This window comes from Centruroides sculpturatus, unplaced genomic scaffold (assembly GCF_000671375.1).
Source record: "Centruroides sculpturatus isolate CEXI.00-Female unplaced genomic scaffold, Cexi_2.0 scaffold1316, whole genome shotgun sequence".
Taxonomy (NCBI): domain Eukaryota; kingdom Metazoa; phylum Arthropoda; class Arachnida; order Scorpiones; family Buthidae; genus Centruroides; species Centruroides sculpturatus.
Genome location: NW_019385667.1, coordinates 44,071 through 67,272, shown reverse-complemented (window position 1 = coordinate 67,272; position 23,202 = coordinate 44,071). Strand labels below are relative to the sequence as shown.

The following is a 23,202-nucleotide window of genomic DNA, read 5'->3' as shown; positions in this document are numbered from 1 at the left end:
CTCATAAAGTATTTTTCTGAGGTCTGTCTTATCAGGTAAATTACTGTACACAGTGTATTCATTAATTTTCATTTTCATGTAGTAAAGGCTCTATGCCTTCATAAAAGACGTACTTTTCCTTTGTTTAAGGGTATTTGGGCAGTTTATTCTCTGTTGTATTCTCAAGCAAACAATACATACAAGTACAGTACAATATTTTCTGAGGAAACACGCATACTTATCCTTTTTTTAACGCCATTCCCAATAACCTGGCATTTTCACAAACTCGGCCACCCTTCGGTCCACATTAGGCCGAGTTTTCGAGGCTCTACTGTATTATGAAAATAATAACAGGTAGCTTTCATTACTGATACCCAGTATATAAAATGAATAACTGTATATTACTGCCTTGTAAAAATTGTTCCATGAAATGCATATTGTCACATTATCCAAGTAATAATAGCTTATGCTGCCATCTGTAGAAATTGATTTCAATTTCTAGTTGGATTAGAATTTTTCCTTATTGTTTTAATTCAAATTGTGACCATACACATTAATGAAAACTATCAAATTAATCTTTGACAGTTTTTATTAGGTTTTAGGACAAGAATGATGAACTTACAGCATTCATTTGCCCAAAATGGCACATCAGAATAGTTTGCTTGGCACACTACATATAGAATTTGATTTATTTTTACTGTATAAAATTCAGTTTATTTTAATTTTAGTGTTTTATTACAGTTTTATATTCATTTCAATATATCATCATTATTTTCTCAGTTAGCTTTTTTTAAATTTAATCTTATTTAAATATATTCATTTCATTTCTTTAAAAATTGTTATTGGAACTCTAAAGTTTCAGCATGCATAAGTTTTTTTAAAGTTAAATATGTTTATTCTGAAGACTTAAAAAAGCATTTCCATCCTGGCTTATAGTTTAACTAATATTCTAGCTACATTAATATCAATATCAAGACTTGCATAATGTATTACAAATTATTGAATATTCTTCCTGTCACTACATCTGAATTAAATTTTAAAACCAAATTACATATATGATGTAAAACACTGCCATTTTCAATAAAATAACTTCCTTGTTTTATTTCTTAATTAGAAAATTAATTGAATACCAAATATTTTTTATGTTGGTTATTAAGGATAAAATTTGAAATTGTTTTGTATGTATATATTATATATATGTTATGGACAAAGTGATTAATATGGGCATTATGAATAATGACCAACAAAATTGGGCATTTTAACAAATTTCAATAAGTTATCAAATTGACCGGTCATTATGAATACTGCTATCATCTTGTCGGGCAAAGTCATAATGACTAAATTGCCAAACAATCGCCTAAATATCGGGCTATTATATGGCTAATTAAATGATTAGAATAAAGTAATTTGTCATTAGAGGTAGGCATTAGGCACCATATAATAGCCTGATATTTAGGCGATCGTTTGGCAATTTAGTATATGTACTACATCGGGCTATGAGTTGATGATATTTAGTATATGTACTATTCAGGCTTTGAGGAGTTGTTAGTCATAATGACTGGTCAACTTGATAAATTAATCAATATTTATCACACTGCATGCCCTTTTTGGTCATTATTCATAATGTCCGATTAATCACTTGGTCCATAACATACATACATATAATCACTTTTTAAAGTAAATTTGTAAAGAACAATTTTTAGCAAAGAATGTTACATAAATAATTTATATTTCACCTCAAAAACCTGATTTATAGTTAAAGCCAAACAAACTGCCAAATTATCAGGCTATAACATGGCTATGTATTTAATTAAATACTAATTATATAGTCCTGTTATAACCTGATAATTCATCAATTCATTTGGCTCTATGTTATATTTTTAACTTTACAGAGTATGTACTGTACTCCCAATGCAGTTATGTAATTATTTTCATATATTTGTTATTTATTTATATATTACATTTTCTTTTTTAAATAGGTTGTATACTTCACAGCATTATTTCCTTATGTTGTTCTTCTCATCCTATTGATCCGTGGTGCCTTATTACCAGGTGCTTCTGACGGTGTTTATTTCTACATAGTTCCTAAATGGGAAAAATTAAAAGAAACACAGGTATGCTTATAAATATTTGTATTGCAGTTTAAAAAAGTTTATATGAAACTTACTTTGTTTTAGGTATGGGTAGATGCAGCTACACAGATTTTCTATTCTTTAGGACCAGGATTTGGTGGACTTTTAACACTTGCAAGTTATAATCCTTTCAAAAATAATTGCTATAGGTAACATATACTCATTGTATAGAATCTTGACAATCTCAGTTTTTAAAAATTTTTGTGGTGATTCTAATATAAGTAATTAGTGGTGGATCCAGAAGTATTCAAAGGGAGCTAACTCAAAACTTAAAAATATTAGATTAATTAATAAGTATGTTTTATTAACTTGTACACAATTGATGTATTAAGGGTAGTCTGATAAACCATATTTGCCATCATAAATGTTTTTAAAAACATCATTCTGAAGTTTGGTCAAATAAATTTTAATTTTTCTTGTGTCAATGGGGAGGACTTACACTGCTTTAGCCCTCTCCTTGTATTCATCACTGCTAGTAACCAGTATTAAGTTACTAATTTTAATTATTTATTTAACTGAATTTTAGGGATGCTATTGTGATAGCTGTATCTAACTGTGGAACCAGTGTATTTGCTGGGTTTGCCATATTCTCCATACTGGGTTTTATGGCTTATACATTGAATGTACCTGTAGCTGAAGTTGTGAAATCAGGTACCAAATTAATTTATGTTATCTTTAAATAGATTTAATATTATTGTGAAATTTATAATTTATTTATGTAATTTAGGAGAAGGTCTAGCATTTATTGCCTATCCAGAAGTTGTCACAAAATTACCTGTATCACCTCTTTGGTCATTTTTATTTTTTTTTATGTTGATTACACTTGGGCTTGACAGTCAAGTAAGTGCCAAATTATTAACTTTAAAAGAATAATGTATAGTTACTTTTAAATTAATTAATGTTTATAAACTGTAAACTATAATTAATATATTTATTAATNTTTCATGTAGTAAAGGCTCTATGCCTTCATAAAAGACGTACTTTTCCTTTGTTTAAGGGTATTTGGGCAGTTTATTCTCTGTTGTATTCTCAAGCAAACAATACATACAAGTACAGTACAATATTTTCTGAGGAAACACGCATACTTATCCTTTTTTTAACGCCATTCCCAATAACCTGGCATTTTCACAAACTCGGCCACCCTTCGGTCCACATTAGGCCGAGTTTTCGAGGCTCTACTGTATTATGAAAATAATAACAGGTAGCTTTCATTACTGATACCCAGTATATAAAATGAATAACTGTATATTACTGCCTTGTAAAAATTGTTCCATGAAATGCATATTGTCACATTATCCAAGTAATAATAGCTTATGCTGCCATCTGTAGAAATTGATTTCAATTTCTAGTTGGATTAGAATTTTTCCTTATTGTTTTAATTCAAATTGTGACCATACACATTAATGAAAACTATCAAATTAATCTTTGACAGTTTTTATTAGGTTTTAGGACAAGAATGATGAACTTACAGCATTCATTTGCCCAAAATGGCACATCAGAATAGTTTGCTTGGCACACTACATATAGAATTTGATTTATTTTTACTGTATAAAATTCAGTTTATTTTAATTTTAGTGTTTTATTACAGTTTTATATTCATTTCAATATATCATCATTATTTTCTCAGTTAGCTTTTTTTTAATTTAATCTTATTTAAATATATTCATTTCATTTCTTTAAAAATTGTTATTGGAACTCTAAAGTTTCAGCATGCATAAGTTTTTTTAAAGTTAAATATGTTTATTCTGAAGACTTAAAAAAGCATTTCCATCCTGGCTTATAGTTTAACTAATATTCTAGCTACATTAATATCAATATCAAGACTTGCATAATGTATTACAAATTATTGAATATTCTTCCTGTCACTACATCTGAATTAAATTTTAAAACCAAATTACATATATGATGTAAAACACTGCCATTTTCAATAAAATAACTTCCTTGTTTTATTTCTTAATTAGAAAATTAATTGAATACCAAATATTTTTTATGTTGGTTATTAAGGATAAAATTTGAAATTGTTTTGTATGTATATATTATATATATGTTATGGACAAAGTGATTAATATGGGCATTATGAATAATGACCAACAAAATTGGGCATTTTAACAAATTTCAATAAGTTATCAAATTGACCGGTCATTATGAATACTGCTATCATCTTGTCGGGCAAAGTCATAATGACTAAATTGCCAAACAATCGCCTAAATATCGGGCTATTATATGGCTAATTAAATGATTAGAATAAAGTAATTTGTCATTAGAGGTAGGCATTAGGCACCATATAATAGCCTGATATTTAGGCGATCGTTTGGCAATTTAGTATATGTACTACATCGGGCTATGAGTTGATGATATTTAGTATATGTACTATTCAGGCTTTGAGGAGTTGTTAGTCATAATGACTGGTCAACTTGATAAATTAATCAATATTTATCACACTGCATGCCCTTTTTGGTCATTATTCATAATGTCCGATTAATCACTTGGTCCATAACATACATACATATAATCACTTTTTAAAGTAAATTTGTAAAGAACAATTTTTAGCAAAGAATGTTACATAAATAATTTATATTTCACCTCAAAAACCTGATTTATAGTTAAAGCCAAACAAACTGCCAAATTATCAGGCTATAACATGGCTATGTATTTAATTAAATACTAATTATATAGTCCTGTTATAACCTGATAATTCATCAATTCATTTGGCTCTATGTTATATTTTTAACTTTACAGAGTATGTACTGTACTCCCAATGCAGTTATGTAATTATTTTCATATATTTGTTATTTATTTAAAGTTTTATATTATTGATAATATCAATATCTTAACATGTTGATTATTTTAATTATAGCAGTGTGATTATATTACTAACTATTGTTTGGTATAAAAAGATATAGTCAAACCTCTGTTTTCAAATGACTCCCTTTTTGAACAGATCTGTTCACGAACAAAATTGTGAACTCATATTTGCTGTGGTTAACAAATGATAACTTGGTTCCCAAACAAGCTACAGATTAGAGAAAGACAGACAATCAACTCCCTACACACCCTATGTTAAAGAAAGTTGACAGCTTGACCAATCAACAACATGAATACTGATTCAGAAATTAGTGGTGCCAAGATCACCTCATGTCATTAGACATCACAACATGAATTATCAATGATGTTACTATTTAAATTAATTTCAACATGCATGCAGAAGAGATACAACTTCCATTTTTGGTACAGGTTGTAGTTGAATTTAAATCAAATTAATTAATAAAAACTGCATTAATTGACATTCACATAATATAATTGGCATCCAAGAATTCATGTTTAAAGGTGTTTAAGTCAAATTAAATAACAAAAATTTACTAATATATTGATAATATAATATATATTATAATATTAAATTGAATTTGTAGGCATTTTTATGCATGAAATACAGATAAAAAGGTAAAAAAAAAGGTTTTATTTTGGTCAGAAACAGATTAATCCATTTTATTTTGCTTCCTATGGAAAAATTTGTTTTGGTTTTTAATGTAATTCATTCCCAAAAGTTGGTCAAAAACCGAGTTTGACTCTAGTTCATGTATAGCCTACTTACATGAATTATATCATATACATACTTGACAAATAACTTTTACTCTCTCAGCTGTTGTACATAACAGAGCGAAAGTATGGTTATCATAAAAAAAATGACCCCCCAAGATTAATTTTTCTGGACCTTGAAACATTGAGAAATTCAAAAAATTTTGGGGAATTTTTTTCAAAATGTATGGATGTTAGTGTGTGTGGCATGATTTTGTTCACTCTCTTTGAAGCTTAATAACTGTGTGCTTTTTATAAAAAATTTCTGAAATTTTGCAAGGCAGTTTGATTATCAGGGGGATTAATTCTATTAAATTTTTGGTGATTAAATGTTGAGAGAGTGGGGAGATAAAAGGGATCATAAAAGAGGTCATATCTCAGTAGGGTGGACTTAATGACGATTTTACTCGTTATTAGCATTTACAATTTTTTATAAACCCATTCTTACCCTCAAAATTAAGTTTTTTGCTGTTTTATAATAATTAAAAGTATAAAAAGTTTTTGGTGAAATATTGTAACAGATGGGGCACCACCAAATGTTGCTGGAAAAGTTAAGCAACTCATTGCTGGTTATGATTATTGTATTACATTAATGTATCACAATGCCAGATGAAAAATGTAAAAATCCAGAGAAAATAAATAAATATCTATGATAATAGATGAAAAATTTTTCATTTTTCCTACTAGAAACTAACAAATATTTTTTAACATCAAGTATTATACATTAAATATAAATATTAAAATTAATATGCATTTAAAAAATCAAATTTGAATCAGTTTTTTAGAGTATTTTATCCAACAAACAGTATCAAATATCTCATTTATCTGCATTTATTTATACATTATTGTTTATATTTTGCTTTAATAGTTACTTAATTCATTGTTTCTTAACAGGGGGGCCACGATCCCGGGGGGTCCATAAGTTTCCCAGGGGCCGCCAAATTATGCAAAATTCTAAGAAACTACTAATGCTTGGAATTTTAAAAATAATTAAGAAAAATAGTAGGCTTTGAAAATTTAAATGTTTATGCAAAATCCTTACGACAAGTTGTGGGTGTTTTAGTTTAGTTTTAGCATCGACTTTGGATCGAATAATAGTGCAATTCTTTCTTATATTGTGTGTTTAATTATTTATAATTAACCCGTAAAAAATGAGCAAAAAACAGAAAGGAACATTAAAAAATTTTAATGTAAGTAATCGTGGACCAGGATCTTCAAAAAGAAAATATAGTGAAGAAAATCATTCATTGTATCATCATCGGAACTTTCACTAATATGTGAAAGTTCCAATGATGATACAGTGAAAAATGCAACGGAAAAAACCACAAGTCCTAAAACTGAAGATATAAAATTAAGTAACATTAAAATTAGAAAATACGATCGTGATTATATCAAATATGGGTTCGTAAACATAGAAGTTTAAGGAATTACAAAACCACAATGCGTCATATGTGGTGTAGTTTTCTCCAATGAAGCAATGAAACTAAATAAATTGTTTAAGCATTTAAATTTTAAGCACTAACAATATAAAAACAAAATGTAGGATATTTTTTACAAGAAAAAAAGATGAATTAAAAAATCAAAAGACCCTCATAAATGTGACAACTACTAAAAATAAAGAATTATTAAGAGCTTCATTTATTGCAGCTCTTCACGTTGTTAAAGCAAAATAACCATTTGTAATAGCCGAAGAATTATTAAAACCTGCCATGTTTAATATTTGTAAGGGCTCTCAACTATGGTGGATATAAAAACAAAAAAAAACACAATCGATTGCGATTAAATACCTGCATGCCGATAGCATTACAAATACAAACAATTGAACCAAGAATTAACAAATTAGTTGAGGATATTCAGCAGCAGAAATCTCATTAAATTATTTTCGAATTTTTTTTTGTTTTTTCTATGTTTGTTAAATTTACGCTTTCTTTGCGTAGAAATTAAGCATTCTCAATGAAGAAGAAAACCTTAAAAATTCGAAAGTTTTAAAAGGTTTTTAAGATTAAATTAGCGCTTTAAGTTCGCTTCGTTTCCATAGGAATCAAGCATTCTCAACGGAAGAAAAAAAACCTTAAAAATTCGAAATTTTTTAAGGTTTTTAGGATAAATNAAATTTTTGCATAAAATTAAATGGATACTTTGATTTTTTTTTTTTGGCCTAAAGTATGTTATTTGTTTTTTTACCACTTTTTTCTTTTGGTATGGCCTTGGAGTTTTGTTGTGAATTATATTTGGCCCATATAAAAAAAAGTTAATTAAAGAACTCTGGTGCAAGAGATAAATTGTTTTAAAAAAATAATATTTAGTTAAAAGGATTTTCTGATAAAACAAAAAATTAAAGACATATATATTAATTGACATCTAATTAATATTTAAACTTGAAAAATATTTTTATTTTTTGCAATATTAACATAGGTTAACTTTTATATTGATGTTAGAATTAAACTTTAAATTATTATTTTAAATATAAATATTTATCTTTACAGTTTACTATGTGTGAAACATTGATTACTGCTTTACATGATGAATGGAAGTCTCTCAGACAGAAAAAACATGTAGTTGTCATTGTGTTGTGTTTGATATGTTTTTTGCTTGGATTACCAATGTGTGCTGAGGTTATTAATTTATTAATTAAATTTCTAAATCTAGTTATTTTCATTCTTTCATTCTTACATTATTTTTAAAAATTATAATTTTTTTATCTTTTAGGGAGGCATTTATATATTCCAGCTAATAGATTCTTATTCAGCATCATGGTCTTTGTTAATAATTTCATTAATTGAATGTCTTTCAATTTCTTGGCTTTATGGTAAGTGTTAATAATCTTTAATTATTTTTTTCTTGATATATTTATATTTTCTGTTTGTTGCTCTTTTCTATTTGCAGTATAGGTCAAAATAAATTCATTACATATTTAATTTGTTAATTCTCAAATGCACAATTTTAGTTTTTCGGGCGTGTAATTATTTGATCTTTTATTTTAATTGAACTGAATTGAATTTTATTGATTTAGGGTTATTCCCTCTACTTTGCAGTATAAAAGAAAAAAAAATGTTTACAAATATGAGGAAAAACTCCATTACAATTGGAAAAAAATTTTACAAATCTTTTAATTGGCAGTACAACCATTAAATATTTTTGTAACAGGTTTAATCTATTTATATTTTAGTCACAGTTGAGATAATTAAATACTAATTTAACAAATTTCATATACAGTTGATTTCACTTAATTGGGACACATTGGGACTAATTCATTTTGGCCCAATTAAGCGGCAGCCCCAATTAAATGAACTAATAATAAATTCTAAAATAAAATATGTAATATATAGGTAAATAAGTAAGTAAAAATAGTAATTAGGTATCTATTTTAATGCTTTATTAAACCAAAATACAGAAAATATTTGTACTATAAATTTGCCAGACTCAGGACAATAGATAACTGATTTGCATCATGCTAGAGTTGCCAAATACAGTATTAGTAGTGATGTACACAAGGGTTGATCAAACGATTTTTCCTTTCTCCCTTTTTAGTTAGAGCATGATCTAACTAAAAAGGGAGAAAGGAAAGGGTTCATCCAAAAGTCACCTTACGGTCTTCCTTTGAGCAGTTTCCTTTACTTGGAGATGGGCCACTTGTCATGAGCATCCATAGAATCAACCAGCTTCAGATGCTGGTTTCAATGATTGGATGGCTGCTGTTTGAATCTAGACATAATTATGCACACAATACCTTCTAAGGAAACTCTAGCTGTCTTCCAACTCAGTTGAGAGACCTTGAAAAATTGTCTGGGGATCTTTGTCCCTTTGCTTTTAAAGGGATTGTTTGGTCCAATCCAGAGCAGAATCAGTAGCTTGCATTCAGATCCATCTCAGACAGGATTCCTGTGTGATATGTCCTGCTAAGGTGACCCCCTCTAAAAAAACTGAACTTTCTGAGTGAAAGACAAAATCACTTTGTCTCTGTCAATCATACAACATTAGTGTATGTGATGTCTACATATTTTCATACCCTAAAATCAGTGGCGTAGCATAGTGGGGGTGGCTCGCCCCGGGCGGCACTTTTTAGGGGGTGGCAAAATTTCACGATTAATAATAATAATAATATCTTGTAAAAATTTGAACCATTTCATTTCATATTTTTGTTGCACCTACGATTCGGACCAATTAAAATGAGCACGGAATTTTTCATTACTTATTCTGTGATGAAACTGTATTTTAGTCTTTTAAATTGAGATACCTAAATAAGGGGCTGGCGAAATTTTCCACCGCCCTGGGCGGCTGACACTCATGCTATGCCACTGCCTAAAATATATCAAAACTTGCTAAATTCCTTTTCTGCAACTGTCCCAATTAAGCAATTATGTATTAATTTATTAGTTTGATTTCCATTCTTTGGGATTTGGTCCAATAAAAAGGCTGCTCCGATTAACTGGTGGCTCAATTAAACAGAATCAACTGTATTTATATATGGATTACTTAGATGATAATGAATAATAATTCTTCTCTTGAGTTTCACCAAATAGTTTTTTTCTCTAGTCTTGTAACACTATGCAGTATAAAAAAAGGTAGGCAATAGAATTTTGAGGGTCTCCATAGAATATACACAAATTTGGATATAAAAGAATAATATGATTTTTGTATTTAGGGGGATATTTACTCAGTCTGATTTGTAGTAATAAGGATGTAACCTCTTAGTAAAGACTGTAATCAAGTACATAATTATTGTTTACTAAACATTCCAAATACTAATGGTGAAATACTGTATTGATTTATTTACTTTTTCTTGATCCAACTGACAACATCTAAGCAATCACTATAGTTTAATATGAGACCAATAATCTTGATAAGTCTTACTATTCTCAAAAATTAAACCAGGATAAAACCTGGTTTTGTAAAAACATCTGGTAGTGAACTAATCCAAGGAGTAATTCTAGTATGAAAGCATAATTCTGAATAGAATTTTTATAGAAGCTGGTATATCAACAATTGAATATTTTAAAAAAATGCTAAAAAGAGAATTTTGCTTAGCATTAAAAATACAAGTCTTCAATGGAAATTTACCAAATTCTAATGTAATTACAAAGTTAAGACAGAATGATCTAACATATTCCTAAAAATTGTAGCTGGATCATTTTAATTTTATCTAGGTATGTCAGTTACCAAACAGGTACAGCATATAAACAAACACCTAAACATTTGAACTAAATAATTCATATGCTAATTTATTGAACTAAATTTTATATTGGTGCATAGGAAAATCAAACCTTTATTTACTTGAATAGTTTGTAAGATAATTTATTCATAAGGTAAATAAAAAGTATGTACAATGAGAATTAAAGCTTATATCTAAATATTTAAATTTATTAATTATCTTAATGCTTTTTTTTTTCTTTTGTTTTCTTACATAAAATGTAAAATTACGAAAAAATTATATTTTTCTTTCCCTTCTGACTTTTGGATAATATAAAACTTCAATTTTTAAAAAAACAAGCCAATAATGACTATAAAATTTTTAAAAAAAGAGTTTAAAAAGGTATAAAAAAGAAAATAATCTGCAGAGAAAAAAAAAACTTTTAAATTGGTCTGTAATTACAAGGATTTGATTGATCACTTCTCCTACAAATCATTGAATAAACTACAAAATTTGATGCTTTAGGAATTATTTCTGATAAAAATATAATATTGTACCACTTTAAAATTAAAAGTTTGATATTGTCTATTCCAATTCCTGTAAGATAAAAGGCTTATCAAATGAACTATTTGTGGAAGACTATTCAAGATATCACTTACATTTAAAGATTCAAAAATGACAAACCAGTCTTCTGAAGAAACAGATTGTCACAAACTGGTGATACTATTTTTTATATTTATTCCCCTAGACCAGGGGTCGGCAACCTTTTGAGTCGGAAGAGCCAAAATTACAATTTACAAAATTTCAAAGTTTTTAAAGAGCCACAAAATTTTTTCTTGCCAACAATAAATAGTACTCGCATAAATAAAGTTTTTTGATAAAAAAACTAATCTATTTATTCATAAGAAAAAATATCTATTTATTCATATATAAGTAGTGTTTTTCACAGCAAATTAGATAATAGAAACATCCGACGACGGCGTCATTCGAGAGCTTCCGACGGACTGACGACAGTGACGACGCGTGTCACGGGGGAGGGGTGCGGTGAAAAGCGAGTACAAGTGGCTGAGAGATAGAATCAGTGCCTAATCCTCGTTAATCGATTTAGAACGATTTTTAAATGTTTTTTTGTTTTTGATAAAATAAATAATATTTGCGTATGGAACTAAAGAGCCGCAGGTTGCCGACCCCTGCCCTAGACTAAAAGCAAAGGAGTATTCGTGATGTCCATTAACAGCTTAATAAATTTTTATAATAATAATTTTGTTCGGATTTACACACATTTTTGTGCATACATTTATTTTTTAAATAATTCTTCAAAGAAGTGGGATCTTTTGTCAACCTTCATTCTTGTAGAAAAGTTTTAACTTTTATTTACATCCTTCCATTTATCATCAAATCAGGAAAATTTTTATTGCATTTAACATGCCTAGAAATAAAATTATGAATATAGTTTGAAATGTAAGGTCTTAGCAGTTTTTAAAAATATACTGACATTTCTGATTAAAAACACTCAATCTCAAGCAAAGTATATCCCAGGATTGGTATTTTGAGTTCCTCAACCCAATTCTCTCTGAATAAATAACAAGATTTAATTTTATTTGCAAAAGTGTTTGCAGTCTCAGCTTTCCACTTCAAGGACAAGAACCTCCCTTGACCAATTCAAGCATTTTTAATTATACTACAGTCTTTCTAATCAAATCAAAGTTACTTTCTACATGAAATGATCTGAAAAAAATCTTTAGTTCTTTTGAAACTTACATAATACAGTAGTCTACAAGAGCCATTGATAGGATATTAAATTGATAACAGTTTTACCTATTTTAGAGATGTACGTAAAACTTGCAGGGAAATTAGTTGAAAAAGCTATTTAATATAAAAAGCCAGTTTGTCACAAGAGAAATTGCCAAGAATCACTCTGTGAGAATTCATCTGTTTATAATTAGATATTCATTGATATCTGGTTGATAAATTATTTCCATAATAGTTATAATTTTGAAAATCTCCATTCTTATAATAAAATTACCCATTCACATAAAATTTTCTTAATTTTATGATACAAATAGGCAATATAATCCAAAAATTTCTTAAGAGATGTTATAATCTGTGTAAGGAAGAAAATATGGTAATATCAGTGATCATGTTTTCAGTTAGCACAATTATATTATTATTCTTTAAACAATAAAACAGGTTTACCAAAAACTTATGAAGCAATAACAACAGACTTTTAGGCCATCTGACTTCCTTAGTTTGTTCTGCAGATATCATAATTTGATAATATTTAGGATCTCTCTCTTTCAGATTCTTTTTAGCTAAAATAAAAATTTTTCATATTTTCACTAAACTTATTATTGTATATTTCTGCAGAATAGAACGATGATAATGATATAATCTTTATGAATTACCTTAAACATTAGCTTGAATATACTGATGAAAAATTGCTTTGTATTTTTTCCCCAAAAGTAGGTAGGTCTGTTTTTCTAAAAAAGAGCACATTTCAATTAATTTGTCATTTGTATAATCCACTGTAAATATTTTATTTTCATCAATAAAATAATTGCCTTGCATATTAATTTTCTTACCCTCTGCTTTCAATTTTTACAAAAATAGGTATAAGTTTATGCTTTCTACAGCAAGATCTGTAACAGAGATCTGAAAAATTTAATTTCTATTATTTTTTTGCCCAAGTTAATTTAATAGTCTGATGAAGAGAAAGGAAAATACAACATCAAGATTTTGTTATTCAGACAGTCTATTTAAAATTCCAATGGCTTTTAATTCAGATTGGATAACTTTATTAAAGATTGAACATCTGATTAAAAAATTTTTTATTGTGTATTTAATATCAGTAAAACGCTCTCATTAACCTATGTAGTGATTTCAATTAATATTCCTCATCTTGATTTGTTTTAGGCTCAAAGTAATGAAGATTGTAAGACTTCAACTTAATTTCTGTGATTGAAATATATTACTAGCTTGTTCCAGTACTGCATCCAAATCTAAGTCAAAATCAACCACTTTAGCAGATATTTTCTCATTAAATTTACAAGGACTGCATCTCTCCTTTTTTTTTTGCATGTTCTGTTGTTCCAAGTCTGTTCTTGAGGGGGCTTGTTGTAATAGCACATGATTTTATTCAATTCCTGCACTTGTGAGTAAAATTTGAATCAGCAATAATGAAAACATATTTTTCAATGGAATATATAAAACAGAAAAGAAATATTGTATTGTATGCCAAATACTGCAACACAGAGGTTCCATTTAGGTGATGCAAAAAAAATATACCAAATGGTTGTTGGAAAAGCCAAGAGCCTCCCCTCTTTGCTTTAGTGGCTTTTATGATTTTCCTTTGATCTTTTATTTTATATTAAAGAATATACATAATGCTACTTTTTACTTAAAATCCAACATTATGTTTATAATTGCCATTAACTATAGAGCAAATGAAAATTATAATATTGTGAGAACCAAGGGGTCGAGCGGTAAGCTTGGGCTCTTCTTACCAGCTTCATGTCGGGGGATGGCTTATGTAAACGGGTGGGTGGGTTAGCAAGGTCATTAACATAAGTATAACATATTTAATAAGCACAAAATGTTTACAAAAAGAACACAGAAGCGTGAGGTACGATACAGACTCCCAGATTATCCCTTAGTATCGCGACATTTAACAACCTGACAACAATGGTAAACATCAATCATCAACATGGTTACCAGTATTCTGTCTTTCCATTAAATTAGTCTAAGATTTAGCGAAGTTGACATTAGTCTAACTTATAAACTAAAGAGAGAGATTTTATCTAGTCTAAGTNATTATTATTATTCGTTTTCATCGGGAAAACATTTCAAAGTGTCGTTTCAATTCTATTTATTTATTGGAGTGCTTATGGATACACGATATTTTTTGTTTTTCCGTCTGGTGTGTACACGAATAAATCAGAAAGAAAACCTTCTGATTTATTCGTGACGCATGAGCTGGCCACATACAGTTGTACTGTACATGAGAGAAGCACGGATTCTTTAAATTTAGTTCACATACTCGCAGAGATTGGTAGAAGTGCGATATTCCCTATTTTTATATATTTTTTTAATCCTTTATAATTTTGATTATTTAATTGCTCCTTCCTCTCTTCCTTGGCATGTTGTGAAATTTCTGATAGTTGGATNATACAGACTCCCAGATTATCCCTTAGTATCGCGACATTTAACAACCTGACAACAATGGTAAACATCAATCATCAACATGGTTACCAGTATTCTGTCTTTCCATTAAATTAGTCTAAGATTTAGCGAAGTTGACATTAGTCTAACTTATAAACTAAAGAGAGAGATTTTATCTAGTCTAAGTAAGTACCTCTTAGTCTGTGGCGATCAAGTCCCGAGCGGTCTGTTGACAAGGGTAGACAAGGAGAGGTCCGAATAGAGTTCTAGCCTGGAGGCTTCCTTATGACGATTGCACCAAGGTGCAGGTGCAACTCCTTTTTATACTTGTCCGGGGGGAAACTTGGGGGGAAGTTCTGATGCAATCCTGTTTAAATTTGATTTGCGTCCAGGTGTTGTTTATGTTAATTGTCAGAAATTGAATGTTTCAACAAATTTATTACCTTTTCTATTCGGTACTGTTACTCACTTTACCTCATCAAACTGATAACATGTGTCAAACATACTAAATTAATTGCCGGTAGTGACTAAGGTCAGGATTTGTATTGCAACCTTCGTAATAATTATTAACTGGTCATCTGATCAGTTTTTATTGTTTACAAAATTGAACAAAATAGGATGTGTGTGGATTTTTCCACTTCGTCATCCTATTCCCGTATGACCTTTGGTTTGCCCCTTTTCCTCCGGTGAGTATTAGAATCGGATTGGAATATTACTTTAATTAATTAAGGGATTAACTTAATTGTCCCCCTCTTCAGATTCTCACAATATAATAATAACACACAACAACTTAATACATTTGTATTACCAATGATCTGCTATATTTTTATCAGACCATATTAAGGCTAATTAATAATCAATTTTGTTAGAGATAGATTGTTAGAGACAAGAGAAGTTAAAGGTTACTTAATCACCTACCTCTAACCAAATTGCAAATTGATTATTAATTATTACCCAATAAAAATTCAGCAACATGTTTAATTAAAAATTTTAAGTACCTTCATTAATAAAAACTCGGGCGAAGAACTAAAGGGGATAAATTATACCCCTTTAGTTCTTCGCCTGAGTTAACTCGGGCAGGTTACATAACGTTATAGAAAACTCGGTCCTTTCGGCCCCCCAAATTTTTTTTTGGATTTTTGGAATGTTTTTTAAGTCTCCAAAATTTTTACCCGCGCGAAAAAATTTTATCGCGATTTTAATTTACCTTTAATGACGCACGATTAACGCTTAATTGTTTTTTTAATGGGATTTTGATATCAAATTTCATTCATTGTTCTAAAGTTGTTGTGCACGGATTTTACTTCGGTAAAGTTATTTAAAGCTACTTTCTGATATCAAAAACAACCTCCAATAGTTTAATTTTTTTAATTAATAGATTTTANAACTATTTTTGCACCAACATTATAAATAAATGAATAGTTGATAGTTTTACATGCTTCTTTTAGAAAAATGTCCTTTTTTTTCTATTGTTCTATCATTAATTAGCCATGAAATTTTTAAAGCACATTGAATTATACAGTTGTCATTCAAAAGTTATCTTTAAAAATTATGTTCTTAAAATTAACATATTATTATTTTAAATGATTAAATTTAACTTCATTCTAAATGCATATGTAGAGTTAAGATAAAGTTTCAGACTTTATTTTTGATTTTTGGTTCTAAGTGTTGGTTTATGGAATATTATCTTTTTTAACCTTGACCAAACTTTTTTAACCTTGAGCAATTGACCAAATTATTTTATCTATGTTAAGTTTAAAATAGATTACACAAAATATGAATAACTTGTATTTTTAATAATGTGATTCAATAAAAAATAACATAACAGTAATCTTCATATCTCTACATCAAGGAATGCCAAATGAATAACAGATAACATTATCTTTTATTCATTTGGCATTCGATAAATTGCTATCATTCTAATTTTGATATTAATATTAACATTATCATGATAAGTTATTACTAATAATTATTATTATTATTATTATTTTAAATCAATTGCATCATCATCATTCTTATATCAATATGAAAGTTCATAACTGATTTCATTTCAAAGCTAACATTTTTGATTGCGACCAAATGGCCATCATTAGGCTTCTAACAGAAAACACCAAATAAAGTTCTAAATCTGTTTTGGAACTTTGGTGTTTGAAACCTGATAATGACTGTTCAATCAAATTAATATGGTATGAATCTTAAAGAATGTATTTAATATTGAAAAATCAGGTTGTGTTTTGATATCTTATAAATTACTATTTCACTGTATATATGTATCATATCATTGATAAAAGCAAGCACTTCACTGATTTTAAAATATGATACATTTGAGAAAACCTTATTGTATGTAATTGTATGCTTTTCCTCTTGACCAAAACTTATTGAAACCAATTTTATTTTTGTCAAATCAGAAATATCTTTGGAACTAACAAAATGTAACACTTTATAAAATTTTATAAAGTGATACAGAATATTGACATTCATTGTTTTTTTATTTAAAAAAAATTATTTCAAAATAACAAATTTTTATTAAATACAACATTATAAAATGATTTTTCTTGTGAAAATTCTATTGATTCCATGATTTTATGAAATTTTCTCTAATAAGAAGATACAAAACAGACCTTAGATTTTATGTCAATAGATAAAATACAGATTATAATTTCTTTTAAATTTGATATTAATTGCATTATATTAAGACAAAATTCCATGTAAAAATATTTTAAAATAAACATGACTATTTACTTAAAAATTTCAAAAAAATTAAAGAAACACTAAAATAAATTAAAAGTGTTATCACATTTCATTCTTTTTTACATTTCAGGAATATAACATGTCTTATATAGGAGTTAACCTTTATCTGCCTGAACATGCAAAACACATTAAAAGCTTTCCTCATGCATGTCTTACTTATTATCCTGGAAGTTATATTAATTAATGACTGTTTATATTTGTTAAATATAAGAAAACTAAAATTTTATGTAATGTACTGCTTAAAAAGTTGAAGATAAACTGCTTAATGAATATACCATTTATTATGCAGTTTATTTTTAATTTTCAAGAATCACATTCAAATATAGTTCATACTTTATCAGCATTGAAAGCCTTTTAAAATCTTTCCAGTTGGTAATCATGTGATTATAGATTAACAAAATAAAATAAACAGCTTGAAAGCTGTGCTCTTTTCTAGGGTTAAGTCTTTTCTAGTCTTTCAGGATGTTATTATATGGAACTTCTATATTTGAATCTGTTTCTTATTAGGATTGGATTATATGGAGTCATTATTTTCAGTTTTAAGTGATTAATCAGTTTATAAATGTTACAACAGAAGGTATTTAATTTATATCAATTTCTTAATTTTTTTTTTTTTTTTTGCAGCCATACCATCATTTATTTAGACCTACCTCCGACTGGGGACCACATATTGCATCAGAGAATAAAGTACAAATTGCTCAAGTATTAACTTCAAATTATCAATCAAACCATCATGAGACATATGATAATCCTTCTTTTCAATATACGACAAATATGTAAATTTGACAATATATAGCATTTTATAAATTATGTTTTGTATTATTCATTAAGCAGTTTACATATTATGTAAATATTTATATTTATGATATATATTTTTAATATAAAAAAATTTTTGTGCATCTCTTTAGATGAAGAGTAATCTTGCACATTGTATGCTAATCAGAATCATTGTATTGTATATAGTGATATCAAAGATTATTTTATCAAATAAAGTCATTAAGTAAATGTTGTGTATTTATTTGAATTATTATGAACTTAGATCTCATAATTAAAGATTTATTTAATTTCATAACAAATTTATGTNTTTAATTTTTAATTTTGAATTTTGTATTCCATTGATGGAATCCTTTAATTCAAATTTGTTCTAAACCTGAGGATGGCCTGTGAATCAGACTAAAAACGTTTGTTTGAAATAAATTATATTTCTCGGCAAGAATAAGGTGTTAGTTATATGTTTAGTGATTTGCTGAGTACTTTATGATAAAACAACAACTTCATGCATTTTATAAAAAAATTCCTTTACTATAAAAAGCATTAAGCATCTGTCCAACATTGATAGGTGCTATTAGATGAAACTAAACTAATAAATAGATGCTGCCAATTTTACAAATTTGTCATATTAAAAAAAATACTGTCAAGTACTAAAAGTAAACTGTTGATAACCAAGATGTCTTATTAGAATGTATGCTGTTCAAAAGCAAACTTTTATTTTGGTTGTAAGTGCTATATTGTGATTATTAGGAATGGTTTTCATTGTTTTTGTTTATTGTTTTAGTAAAAGAGTTAATAAAAACAATAATAAATTGAATATGATTTTTACAATTCTATTTACCATGTGGTACTGCAAATTTTACTCACATTAGTTTCTCATAATTAAACAAAAACTAAACATTCAAAAGAACTAAACAAAGCTATTTTGGGTTTATTCAGATTAACAAGAGTATACTGTTTGTCTCTTTTTTTAATTGAATAATAATCAAAACTATATTCATTTTTGCAAAACTGAATAGATTTATTTTTGAACCTTCAACATTTTCTGATNAAAAATAAATATTTTCTGTTATAATTTACTATTAAAGGGAATCTCAAACATATCAGTTTAGTATTATGATTATTAAAACAACATACACAAATCACAATTTACAAAATATATATAGAATAATTATATTGTAATAGCTTTAAATTTTTATGGTTTAACAGTGTCGAAAATATTCCAAAATTAAATATATGCTGTTTTTGTTTTAAAAGATTTAAAACATTCTAATAATGTAATAACTTTAATAATTCAGATATTTTTATACTGCAAGTCTTTATATAAAATATAGACCACTTATGCATATGCATGTTATCATATGTATAATCTATTGCTTTTAGCCCTTGATGATGATTTATTTAAAGTCTGTATTAATTATACATGTATGTACTGGTACATGAAGGCTTATCACACCAGTGAACAGGTTAGAACTGGTTACTATGGCAATGCGTCCCATGTCAGTCAGATCAGCCAGTTCAAACAAGGTGCCATTTGTTTCCATTGGCTAAAGAAAAAAGTAGAGAAAGTGGTATTTTTAGAAAATTTTACATTTGTTAATTAAACATCACCCTAATTGTCAAACATGATTGTCATTTTAAATTGGCTCTTTAATATATATTTTTATTATTTACAATTTGTTTTTTTATATTTTGTATAAATTTACAATTTGTTGAACACTAACTGAAGAGGAACATGTAGTCCAAAATGCAATTTAAGTGTTCAGTGTGTTATATATTGTCATAGAGAGCTGTACCTGGTTTAAAAATTATCATTAAGATTTTGTAATCTAACCTGTTTACTGGTGTGATAAGCCCTCATGTATATATGTGTATAATTAATACAAACTTCATTTGGCATTCGATAAATTGCTATCATTCTAATTTTGATATTAATATTAACATTATCATGATAAGTTATTACTAATAATTATTATTATTATTATTANTTATGTATTTTTTCCTACTAGAAATACAACTTCAATGTTCAAATATTATTTATTTATATATAGTTCTTATCTTATTTGAGTGTAAACATTCTAAAAACATCCCTAGCACTTTCAGATCATTTTAGCTCATCTTTAGGAGTCCACTTGACCCGAGGATGAGCTGAAGGCCTGAAAGTGCTAAGGACCTTTTAGAAAATTTGTGCTTAAATAAAACAAGAACTGTATGTAAATATTACTTCTTGAGAGTTGAAGATTAATATTGGATTATTTATTTATTTATAAAATTTGTTTTGCCTATAAAATTCATTTGTTTGTCTTCATGATTTGAAGAACAGACAGTCTAACATCCATCAGTTTGTGTTCTCTTTTTCTCAAATTATGGATATTTCTTTCCTCTCTCCATTCATTTTAGTATAAGATTTCATTCATTCTTTGAATATTAAGCATTGTTGTTAGTTGTGTTGTAGTTAAAATTAAAACATAACTAATATACTGTACTATATTTCATGTAATGATAATCTTTTTATATATTTTGTGAAATATTTGACATCATCATTTCTTTAAGAACCAATGCATAATGTCTGTAAAACATCACTTTTGAACTAATATAAATTAAGATNAAGTAATGGGAATCCTGGAGGTAGTCTTGGCCTTACTCTATCTGGTGCAAACATCCTTAAATAATAACAATTACTGATTTAATAAAATAAATTAATGTAGTAATATGTACACATTTTTGTTTAGATGTTACAAACTGTAAGAAAAATAAATATTTTCTGTTATAATTTACTATTAAAGGGAATCTCAAACATATCAGTTTAGTATTATGATTATTAAAACAACATACACAAATCACAATTTACAAAATATATATAGAATAATTATATTGTAATAGCTTTAAATTTTTATGGTTTAACAGTGTCGAAAATATTCCAAAATTAAATATATGCTGTTTTTGTTTTAAAAGATTTAAAACATTCTAATAATGTAATAACTTTAATAATTCAGATATTTTTATACTGCAAGTCTTTATATAAAATATAGACCACTTATGCATATGCATGTTATCATATGTATTATATGTAACATCAGACATGTTATATTTGGTTAAATATTATCCACATATATTTTATGATTTACTTTATTATGCAGTCATTTATAATTAAATAAATATCTACCTGTGTATAGACTTTGTATAGTCTAATATTAAATTGATAATTTGTATAAATACAAAAATCCGATTAAAATTCTCTAACACGCGATTTGAAATTCAATATTAAAATTTTATTTTTAACAAAACATTTAAACAAATAAAGAAAATTTCTTCTGAATTTTTTGTTATGATCATAAATGACGTCACAAACATTTTATTAATTTTAAAATAATAATAACATTGTTGTATAATGTTTATTTTGCTTTATAAAAATTAAATAAACTAAAATTTAATGTTTTCATTAGTACTTAAGTATATTAAATAAATGATTTATTTTATTAATATTATTGTTTACAATATATAAAAAAGCAAGTTATAAATATTTTGATTGTTTTTCTAGATAAATGTAAAAATAATTTTAAACGTAAAACAATTTTTATCATTGAGCTCTTAATGAACTGGAAAAAAATCGTAATAAACAAAAGCCTTTATCAAATAAATCAAAAATGTATCTAGAAACAAATATTTTTAAAATATTTTCCTATAATTTAATTTTAAAATTATCTTGAAAAGTTTATAATTAAACTTTAATTTAATACAATTAAATAATTTATCGGTTATCAAATTAAATTTTAAAATAATTTTCTTTACTTAATTACTTTTCTACTGTTCAAATAACCGGAAAATTAAATTTTTAAAAATTCTTCGAGTTATAGAATTAAATTTAAACAGGTGAATTCGAATTTTATAGCAAAAAACCCTAAAAAGTAAAATAAATTAATAAAAAAGAGTTTAATATAAATTTTGAAATTTTTATTGATAAAAATTGGTTGTATAGTTATATTTTTAAAATTCATTGCACAATAAGTACAGTATATTTAAGAAATCGTATTTATTATCTTGGTGCCTAGTACAGATATTTAGCGCTTATCCCCGATTTTTATGCCATTAGAAAATAGTAACAAATGCAAAAATCAGTAGATTGGAATTAAAATGAAGGTAATGGAATATTTATTTATTATTTTCGTGTATAATTCGTTAACTTTTTGCATCGTCGAGTAAACTTCGTTTTTATTTCATAAAATACAAGCGATTCTTAATTTGTTATGCTTTACCGATTCATGCGTAAAAATAAATTTATCTTAATCGTACTTATTGAGAAAGTTCAAAATAATTTAATAAAAATATTAAAATTTATATTCGTGGATATTTATTAAATAAAAATTTTGTTTTAAAGTTTTATCGACTGGAAAAAAATTACTATTATTATTATTTTTAGTTTCCGGATAAGTTATCATTCAGTGAGAGGGCGCTGAGGATAAAGACGATTAGTTGTACTGTTTTTATTGATATGTAAACATGGTTAAATTTTTATCATCTGTTAATGAAAATCGACACTGTAAACAAGGTTGAATGAAGTACAAATAGATAAGATTGAGACCATCATGATCAATAGAGACAGGTAAATATCTTTGAGACTTTAAACTGATCTTGTATATAAATATGTCTATTACCAGATGTGTTATTTTAACAAAAAATGTGATTGGTGTTCATGACCTTTTG

General features: G+C 27.1%; 1 protein-coding gene and 1 pseudogene across 2 annotated transcripts in view; both read left to right on the top strand.

Moving 5' to 3' along the window:
- The window catches only part of LOC111641040, a 59,254-nt pseudogene extending 40,592 nt beyond the window's left edge, over positions 1-18,662 (top strand).
- Positions 18,663-22,462: 3,800 nt separating this feature from the next.
- The window catches only part of LOC111641039, a 44,788-nt gene continuing 44,048 nt past the window's right edge, over positions 22,463-23,202 (top strand). Inside the window, exons 1-2 of one of the 2 annotated variants that reach the window (XM_023387140.1) lie at positions 22,463-22,638; positions 22,919-23,101. The gene's annotated coding sequence lies outside the window, so the exon portion shown is untranslated. The remainder of the gene's footprint in view (positions 22,639-22,918; positions 23,102-23,202) is intronic. The other variant, XM_023387143.1, reaches the window with a different exon arrangement.